The sequence below is a fragment of the Adiantum capillus-veneris genome, chromosome 3 (assembly GCF_014529385.1).
Source record: "Adiantum capillus-veneris isolate H3 chromosome 3, ASM1452938v2, whole genome shotgun sequence".
Classification (NCBI taxonomy): Eukaryota; Viridiplantae; Streptophyta; class Polypodiopsida; order Polypodiales; family Pteridaceae; genus Adiantum; species Adiantum capillus-veneris.
In genome coordinates, this window is record NC_140933.1 from 34,499,072 (window position 1) to 34,509,380 (window position 10,309).

Here is a 10,309-nt window from a genome sequence, read left to right on the forward strand (position 1 = left end):
ATCTTTCGGACCCGACTTCGGATTTCAAACGAATTGAGCGCTTCCTCTTCAAATCCGCCACGGGCGTCCCAAGTGTGGGTGGCCCTTTTGCCTTTAAAAGGTCAATGGCCCCTAAAAACAAGGTGTTCCCACCACGTGGGCTCAAGTGTGGAAAAGGTTGATGAGCATTAAATGAGTCAAAACACACACACACACACAAAGGATTAGCTACACACACACAAAGGATTAGCTATCACAGAAAACAGAGAATGAAGCTTTGTAAGTTTGAATCTTTATTCAAAGTGTTAATTGACAAAATCTAGCTCAAATTTTGTGTGGTTGTGCTTGATTGAAAGCTCTCGAGGCAAGCTAGGCACACACACCAATTGCAAATGCCAATTATCCTAAAATAAGGAGCAGACGTTGAATGCAAAATGCAAGTTCTTGATGGAAATTGAATGCAATACAATGCTAATTAGGCTTCCAATTAGCCAGTGAGTAGTGGCTCAAGAGTCTTTAGCTCAAGAACATGTTCATGCTAGCCAATGGAATACTAATTAGGTATTCATTATGCAATTAAAGAGCAAATCAAATGGATTTATCTAATGATGATAGAGTAATGCTAATTGTACCAACACACAAATGCATAACAACAATCCTAGCTAGCACACCATGGCTCTGATACCAAATGTTAGGAATTGGATCGTGCTAGCTATGGTGGATGAAAGATAAACATGGTGCAAGTGTGTGAGTGTGTGTAAGCAACGTTATCACTCAAGTGAATTAGGTTCCAAGATACAATTAGCTTGGAATCATAAACACAATCTTGAGTATTGACTTAGCTTAGCACAAGCTCACCGTAGACAAGCATGTAGTGCAAAATGAAGTTGTTGTTTATTCATTCAAGAAACGAGCTTTAAGTAGCTCTACAGCCTTGCTCCACAGTATGTGGGATAAATCCACTCTCCTCTCCTTTACTCGCACCTTAGGACAAAGCTCACACTTTACACTTTCCTCCCTCCTTAAACTTCTTTAGCTTTTGTGACCTTCGCCATGCAAGAAATGATTTGCGATGTCCTCCCCTCTTGTATTCTCTAGGAGAACAGCCATAACCTTCATCGGAAGAGGAGGAAGGTGAAGAACAAGGAGAAGAGGGTGACCTCCTCCTGGCCCTTTTCTTCTTTTGTTTCCTCTCTTTCCTTTCAGAGTGATGAGGAGAAGGACTATGTGTTGATCTTTTCCTCTTGGGAGGAGTGGGCGATCGTCTAGACCACCATCTTCGTGGAGCCACATCTTTAGAGGAACTTAAACTTTCATTGCTTTCTTGCTCTTTGGATTCCTCCTCTCGAATGGGAGAGTCTTCTTTTGGGGGTCTCTTCAAGAGGCCTCCTAAGGTCTCTCTCCTCTTGGAGAGGAGGGGAAATTCCATAACCACGAAGTTGTTGAGTAACGAAGTTGTTCAGTATTTAGGTCATATTATCTCTAAAGATGGCATCCAAATGGATCCATCAAAGTTAGAAGTAATAAAATCATGGCCTAATCCAAAGAGTCTGCATGAATTAAGAAGCTTTATAGGTATGTGTGCATACTATAGATGCTTCATAGAAAAATTCTCGCTCATAGTAGGACCATTGCATGACCTAACAAAAACTAATGTTAAGTATGCATGGTCTACCAAGGAGAACACTGCTTTTGAAATGCTTAAAGAGAAGCTTGTAATGGAATTGGCCTATTTAATTTGAGAGTAGCGGAAATTAATGAGAGTACTTTTGAGAAATGACTTTGTGAGCATAGCGGGTGAACATAATTGAAGATAGCAACATAATCATAGCAATTAGTTAACTTGGCATGAACAATACTTTTGCAAGAGAGAGAATTTAGAGAACATGACAACAGTTGAGGACCGGATTTATGTGGAGCCGGTCCCCCCTCCAATAGGCATTTGTATTATGATTTCTCCCATTAAGAGAGACTTGTTACAATAAAATCTTTGTGTTCCTTGTGACCTAGGTGATGCAATGAAGATGGAAAGGTTTATGCATCACAAACATAACATAAACTTGAAGAAAGCTTTAACTATCCCAAGCCTTAGTCCCAAGACGTCAAACACCTTCAAAGGTGGAGAGAGCTAGCAGGGAATGAGGGTAGGGAAGAGGAAGAAGAAACATTTCGTAGGAGAAAGAATTAGTTCTTCACTTATCATAATTCTTGTTGCTGGCATACATAATATCATAGTAATGAAGAAGAAGGAGATGGCAAGCTTAAGCATTGAAGCATGGCTCTTGGTTGGATTTGCACTCCATATCCAAGAGTGTTGGTGTAGGCGCTCAACCTCTACTTGCTTGGAGAAGGAGAGGTAGCTCTTGCACTTTGTATTGCACACAATGAGAGTGTTTGTGAGTGTGTGTGGGTGAGTATACCCCCTAAGCAACCCCCCATCTTGCTTGGGTCGACCCCCCCTTTTAGCTCATGCTTGAAGCTCATTGGACCTCTCCAGGACTAGCCAATCATAAGCAGGAGGCATTACAAGCAGCAAGGGTAGCCTTGAGACAAGTGTCCCCCTTTCCCCTTTGAGAGAGAGGGCTAGATAAATTCTAAATCAATTAATTAAATCTCCTAAATTATTATTGGACCCCTTGAGTGGCCAACCAATAGTCTTTAGGCACACCATGAGGGCAACATGAGGAGGAACTTGACAAGTGTCCCTTTTGCTTTCTTTGTACCATGCATTCCTTGTGTGAGTGTGTGGGTGTTCTCTCTCATCCCCCCTCATGTAGGGCTCGCTCCCTCCTTGTCGGGATTGAATATCTGAATTTTTGACACCTCAACCCCCTCATGCATAGGCCCAGTTCCCACCACAAGCTTGGCTCTTAAGCACTTTAAGCTTGGGATGGGTTCTCACCTAAGTGCAACCCTAGCATCTCAAGCATGTCAAGCATCTCAATCATTAAGCACCTCAAGCATCTCAAGCACCTCAATCATCAAGCACCTCAAGCACCTTAGTCATCAAGCATGACAAGCAGGACAAGCACCTCGAGCTGGGCCGGGTTCCCGCGCCTCAAGCTCAGCCCTAGCTTACCTAAGGTTAAAGGAATTTTACACACATTATTGGAGGTCTTCAATGAAGCTCACCCTAAGGTATTATGCTCCATCTGTTATCCTTGCTCTTTGATAGACCATCTCTCATTTGGGCCCCTTTACCATTGGCCTCGTGTTGAGATAGATCTATAAGCACATGTCTATATCTTAACACTTATTCCCGTTTATTCTCCCACATTAAGTGATCAATTTAATATGAGAAAATCATTTGGGTTGGTTAGATATTAGATATTATATTTTATGACAAGCTTATCTCTCAACCTGTGCTTACACTACCGAATCTCTCATCAAAGCCATTTGAGGTCCAATGCGATGCTTGTGGTGATTGCCTTGGAGCCATGCTGCTCCAAGAAGGGCCCGCCATAGCATATGAAAGTCGAAGGCTCGACCCAGTTGAGCAAGCTCTAGGCATATATGAAAAGGAATTGTTACCAGTTCTACATGCCCTAGACACGTGGAAGCACTATTTATTGGGGACTCCTTTCATTCTACAAATGGATCACCAAAGCCTTAAGTACTTCATGACGCAGATCAAGCTCTCCAACAAACAAATGAGGTGGGCAAATTTCCTTTTGCAATTTCATTTTCATATTGCTCACATTGCTGGCAAGCATAATCAAGTAGCCAATGCACTCTCGAGACAACCGAGAGTGAATGAGGTTTCCATAGCACCTCACAATGATCTATCTTCTATGATAGATGAGTACGCTATCGATCCTGATTTTAAAGATGTGATGTCAGCCCTTGCACTATGGAAGAAAGAGGAACCATTTACCCTACAAGATGGTTATCTTTTCTATGGTAATAGGCTATGCATTACTAACTCACTACGTGAGAAAGTAATGTATGAATCGCATGCTCATCCATATGCGGGGCATAGAGGGATTCAAGCTACCCTAAGAGGGATAGAAATTTATTTCTATTGGCCTACCATAAAAGCGAACATACAAGAGTATGTTTCAAAATGTGTGGTTTGCCAAAAGACGAAGTTTGATAGAGGGCAGCAACCTGGTTTGCTTCAACCTTTGCCAATCCCTAATTCACCTAGGGAGAGCATATCCATGGATTTTATCTTTGGATTGCCTAAGTCTATCCATGGGAATACGGGGATATGGACAATAGTAGACACCTTCAACAAATAAGCTCATTTCATATCCATCAAAAAGACTATTAAGGCCCATCAAATGGCAACCCTCTTTATATCACAAATCTTTAAGTACCACGATTTTCCAATGTCAATAGTGTCGGATAGAGATCCTAGAATGACCAGCAATCTTTGGAAGGGTCTCTTTGATAATTTAGGTACAAGGCTAAATTTCTCTTTGGCCTATCACCCGCAAATAGAGGGCCAAAGTGAGATAGCTAACCTAACAATTCTTGATCTACTAAAAGATTATGTCACTAAAGTAGATCAAAGGTCCCAATGGGAGAAGTACTTACCTTTAGTGGAGTATGCTTACAATAACACAGTACATACATCCACCGGAAAAGCACCTTTTGAGGTAATTGAGGAAAGATAAAAAAGTCCCCGGCTACTTAAGGTACATGGGAAGCTCTTCGCTGCAGATGAATATAGCCACAACCTACAAGAATCTTTCCAAAAGATTAAAGATGTTATATCCATCTCACAGCAAAGGCAAAAGGTTGCTACTAACAAGCACAAAAGAGCCCTGACCTTTAAAGAAAATGATTCGGTCTTGCTTAAATTTCCCAAGGCTCGATTAAGGCACACGACGGGCAAGAATCCTACGGGACACCAAAAGTACTATGCTAAACTAGCAAAAAGGTACTATGGCCCCTTTCCGATTCTTAAGCCAATCAATGAGATGGCTTATCAGCTCAAGTTGCCCAACCATTGGCTATACACAATGCTTTCCATGTGAGCCTGTTAAAGCCTTACCAAGGAGAGCCACCCCAAGAAGTAACCATAGAAGTCCCACCGGAGATTGAAGACCAAGAAGAGGTACTGCAGCCCGAGTCCATTCTCCGACATGAAGACAAGGTATTGAGAGGCGGTAAGATTATCCGACGGTACCTTATTAAGTTTAAGAATTATCCTTTTGAAGATGCTAGATGGATGAAAGGCATACAATTAAAGGATAACCTATCAATGTTTACAATGCTTCCCTAGAGTAAGCAAATGTAAATATTTCTTAAATGATTAATTTTTTTCTCTTATAAGACTCTCTTTTTTCTTATTGTGCACAAATGTTAAGAAGTATGCATGCTTAGGATCATGTTGGTGGCGACGACGTCTCCCAAACACCAAGTAGAGCTTGTCACTCTACTATGGAAGATTGATCTGAACTAATGCGCAGACATGCTTGCGACAACTAAGTCTCTCAAGCACCAAATGAATTCGTCATCCATTTTGGAATGACGTCATAGGGTAACATAGGGATCCTCTACCCGCTAGCAAACGGACTATGATATCAAGAGAGAGGTAATGTCATAAAAACCTAATATCTACTTTCCCAAATGATTTTCTCATATTAAACTGATAATTTAATATGGGGAGATACCAAGGGGAGAAAAGGCTAGATATTAGAAATGCTGCCAGACCTGTCTCAATAGGGGATCCAAAGGAGGGGAAATAGGGATCCATATGGGGATGGTCTGCTAAAGACCAAAGTGCACCAGTGGAGTTTAAAAGACCCTTAGGTTTAACTCCATTAAAGTCTTCCAAAGGCTAAAGCTCCAAGTTTTACTCTAAAAGTCCTAGGCCATGGGAACTACTCTTAGTGACTAAAGTGTTGAATGTTAAAGTCAATGGAAAGGACAGAAGAGTGAGCAAGCTGGTAAAGAGACAGCACACTCTCTCTCACACACAAACACATCAATTTATCTTTCCACAAAGCAATAGGACACATGTCAGGCATGCAGGAAAACCTCCAATTTTTGCCTAAATCCTATTGGATAGACATAGAGGTGGACCAATGAGGGCTCAAATAGTGTAAACTAAATTTCTTATTTTATAAATGCTTGAAAAAACAACCAATAAGAATTAGTCTCCCTAAGATACTATTGGACAGTCAAAAGGTCCAATGAGAATTAAGTTGCCCACATAAATTTGCTTAATTCCTATTGGCCCGAAGACTAAAAGGTCCAATAGGAATTCCGATAATTAAATTAATTATCTGAGCTTTTACAAAAAGGAAAAAAGGATGGCCACACTAATGTAGCCAGCAAGAGTAAAAAATCTTGCTCAAATGCTATTGGCTAATCTTTTCAAGGGCCAATAGGAAGCCATCATGAATGAATTGCAATAGGGGTCGACCAAGATGAGAGAGGGGGCTGATTTCTGAAGGCATTATTCCACAACACTCACACAAGCTCATGTGTGAAGTAAAGAAAGTCTTATCTCCTTCTCAAGCTTTAATGGAAAGCTATTCATCTACTCCAAGCTTGTGAGAAGGGAGGCCTACACCAACAAACTCTTGGCTTGTGATGCAAATCCAACCAAGAGACAAGATCCAATGCATGCTCATCTCCTCTACATGCTAATTACTAAGCTATGCTAAGCTATTATGAGCGATTATGTGAGGAGAAATATTTGTTTCTCGTAAGGATACTCCTTCTTCCTCTAGATCTACTCTCATACCCCGCTAGCTCTCACCGTCTTTGAAGGTGTGTGAAGTCTTGGTATGAGACCGTGAGGGAATTGATGTTATGTGTTATCACGTGTAAGTTTGATGCATGAAGCTTCCATCTTCATTGCACCAACGAGTTTTTTTACCAAGGAACACAAAGAATTGTATTGTACAAAGTCTCTCTTAATGGGAGAAGCTATAGTACAAATTCCTAAATGCAGGGGGGACCGGTCCATGTAAATCTCGTCCTCAATAGTTGTCAATTGTTTTATTTCTCTCCCTCTTTCAAGTATTGTTATGCCAAACTAATTAGGTGTTATGATAATGTTGTTATCTCCAACCAAGCACTCTTTTTTGCTCATTAGGAGAGTGAGAGTTTCATCTTGACATTACAGGCGCACCGGTGGTCGGAATTGAGTGCAGAGAAGTGCACTGTGTTGCCCCCGACAAGAGCTACGTGTCGATACCTACATTACGGGTGTACAGTCTGGTTTTGCGAACTCGACCCACGAGCTACATCTGGTAATTTGGTGCGCATACGTTGTCTGTTTTTGCATTTTATCATATCCACGTGTTTGCATTGAGTAGAGCTACACGTTAGGAACTTTAGTTTTTGGAAACGACGACCTGCAAATTTCTACCGGACATCCTACGTGATTTTGCACTAGGTGTTTAGGGTTGGGATTTTGGTTAATGGGCCTTAGGGAGAGCAACCTATTGGTGTTAATAGGGTCTCCTTCAAGTTCTGTGGCCTTTCGAGAACGTTTGATGGGTATTTGGCTCTTGGAAGCGTTGTAGGAAATCTCCTCTTATGCACTCCTAAGGGATGTAGCTTAGACATTGGGTAGAGACCTCTGTAGGAATTAGTCGAGAGTCCGTCGAGTGTACATTGTCACCCTATGCTTTCTTCCTCGTGCCTACGCGTCGAGCTTCGTCCTTAGCTGAAAAATCTTATTAGGTGAGTTTTCGCTGTGCTGACGTCCGTCACGGCGTATCTGCCAACATTGGCACCGCTGCCGGGGACGAAAACCCTAGGTAGTTGACCAAGACTAGTCCTTGAGGATAGGGATTCTCTGGCTTGCCAGAGTCTCGTTTTACATTTAGATAGGATCAGAGGGTGGACGACTCTCTAGGTCTTAGGAGGAGTCTAGGGAGCGAGTGTCTGGCCTAGAACCTTCGACTTAGGTAGACTTAGATAGTTTTAGGCATTAGTTGAGTTGTGGTGTAGAGAGTAGGAGTTGGAGTGGTAGAGGCGGTGAAAGGATAGCTTGAGAGTCTGGAGAGGCCAGAGAGCAACCGAGACACCGATATCACCATCTCACATTATGAGCATGAGTAGGGTAAGTAGGACATCATGATTTATGATCTAGAGCACTTCATGCATGTTATACTTGCTATTAGGTGAAGGTTGTAAAAGACGGAAAAGAGTGTTTAGAAGCTGAAGTGAAGTTCAAAAGTTTTTGTGAGAGTTTCTGATAGAGCTGGAGAGCATCAAGAATATTTCTGTCAAGAAAAAATTAAATTTTAAGCCAGGAGACATCCTACACATAGGATGTCTACATGGTGATCTGGTGGGAATTTTGAAATTCTGAGTTGACCAGTGTGTTCAGAAGGTAGGTTTTACCCTATTTTCACCTGAAAAGTGGAAGTTTGACCATATCTTGACAGGATAAGGCCAAGTAGAAAGGAAATTCCTAGACATCCTACCCAAATTGTGCCAAGGCATTATTTTAAGACCAAAACCATAGGATGGCTGCATGAGCATGATCTGCATGATTTATTGAGTGCCTGAGAAAGGTTTCATCTCAATTGGGTGAGAAAATTGGGTTTTAAGTAGACTTAAGCATTTTTGACTGAAAAAGGCTGGGGTAGCTAAAATTGGGGTCTTTTGAAATCCAAACCAAAATCTAAGCATAGCATTGGGTTGCTGACATCAAGTGGAAGTTGTGGCTCAAGTTAGGGGTCAAATAGGCCATATAGACATCCTACACGTAGGATGTGTTCTATGTGATTTAGCACTCCAAACCCAGCCTTGAGCATACCAAAGTGATCAGCACCTTAAGAGGAGTCTGTGCTTTTCATTTGAAGCTATTTTGATCATTTAGACATCCTATGCGTAGAATGTCTAATGCGTGAAATTGAAGCCAAAAACTGACTGTAGGCATAGCAGGGTGTTGTATAGCCTGAGGCAAGCCTCCTAGTCAATTTTGGTCCAAATTGGAGTTGATTTGACTGGTCAGAACAACATCAGGCTGTTGGAACAGATTTGTGATCAATTGACCAGCTTATGCGTGTCCAAATCAAAAAGTAAAAATAGATGTGGACTCAGAACATCAAGGGGAATCTATAGTGCAAAATCCAGGCAAAACAGAGTAGGGAGACATCCTACGTGTAGGATGTCTACACATGCTTAGTAAAGAGAAAAGCTGACAAAGAAAACAGGGTGATGTTCCAGTTGACTTAAGAGTTTCAAAACTTCTTTCAGAAGTGAATTTGGACCTTGTTTTAATCTTTTGACGGAGCAAAGACGGAATTAATACTTCCCCGGTACATTGACCAACATCCGAGGGAAGTACAGTTCCAGATTAGCAAACCTCATCAAGAACATCCGAAGTGTATAAAATATAGTAGTGGTCGAGGTTAACCCTCGAGTTATACCAATCATTAGTAAGACCACCTCTAGCGGTTAAATGCTTTAATCGATTTTGCCGAAATTAAACGCTTGTGTACAAGTATATTCAGCGGCAAAGCAAGAAGTTGTGCGGAGACTGATCCTTTACCAGGTGAGTGGTTGGATTTGTGATGAATTGCATTGCTAAGTTTGATGAATTTAAGATCAGGAAAACACATTCTTAAAGATCAAAAGGTGGCAGGTGATCAAGGTAGCTTAGTTTCCACCGAGGAGAGTGTAACTCAAGCAAGGCTAGATCCGCTAGCACCGATTATTGAGGAGGGTAGTGATACTGACACTTCATCCGATAAGTCCTTCTTCATGATGGGTAGTCAACAGCAAGGAGGTTTCTCCAATGAAAGACCAATGCTAGGAGAAATCACCTCCTAAAATCCTTTAAGTGATTCCAAGTTCACTATGATTTTCTTAGAAGGAACAAACTCGAGGGGAGCCCTAGTTTATTATGACTACCGAGGACGCAAGTGTATTTCTATTGAAGAAAGACCTTCTCAGAGACTGGAGATAATTCGAGTCTATAACGATGGACATAGATTCACAGACGAAAAGGGGAACCACTATCTGATAGTCTGTAACCTTGAAGATTACAATAGATATGGAGATAACGTGGCAAAAGGAAAAATGGTTTCAGAGACTCAAGAACCGCCTCCAAACATTGATCGACCCGGAGCTCTTTTTATGTATGATAAGAAAACAACCAAGGTCTCTACCTATAATGAGAATGTGGGAATTTACAAGCATGAGAGCGAGGGAGTAGTCTCTTACTTTCGATGCAAAGAACCCTACCCAAACGAATTAAGCAAAGACAAGATTCTTTAATTATTCTCTTATGAAAGCTATGGAGAAGGATACTGTTTTTGTTGATAGGTACGGGCGAGAATACAAACGTATTCTCCCAGACGAAGTAGAAAAGGCAACAGTTCCAGAAACATCAACATATGCCCCTGAAGAA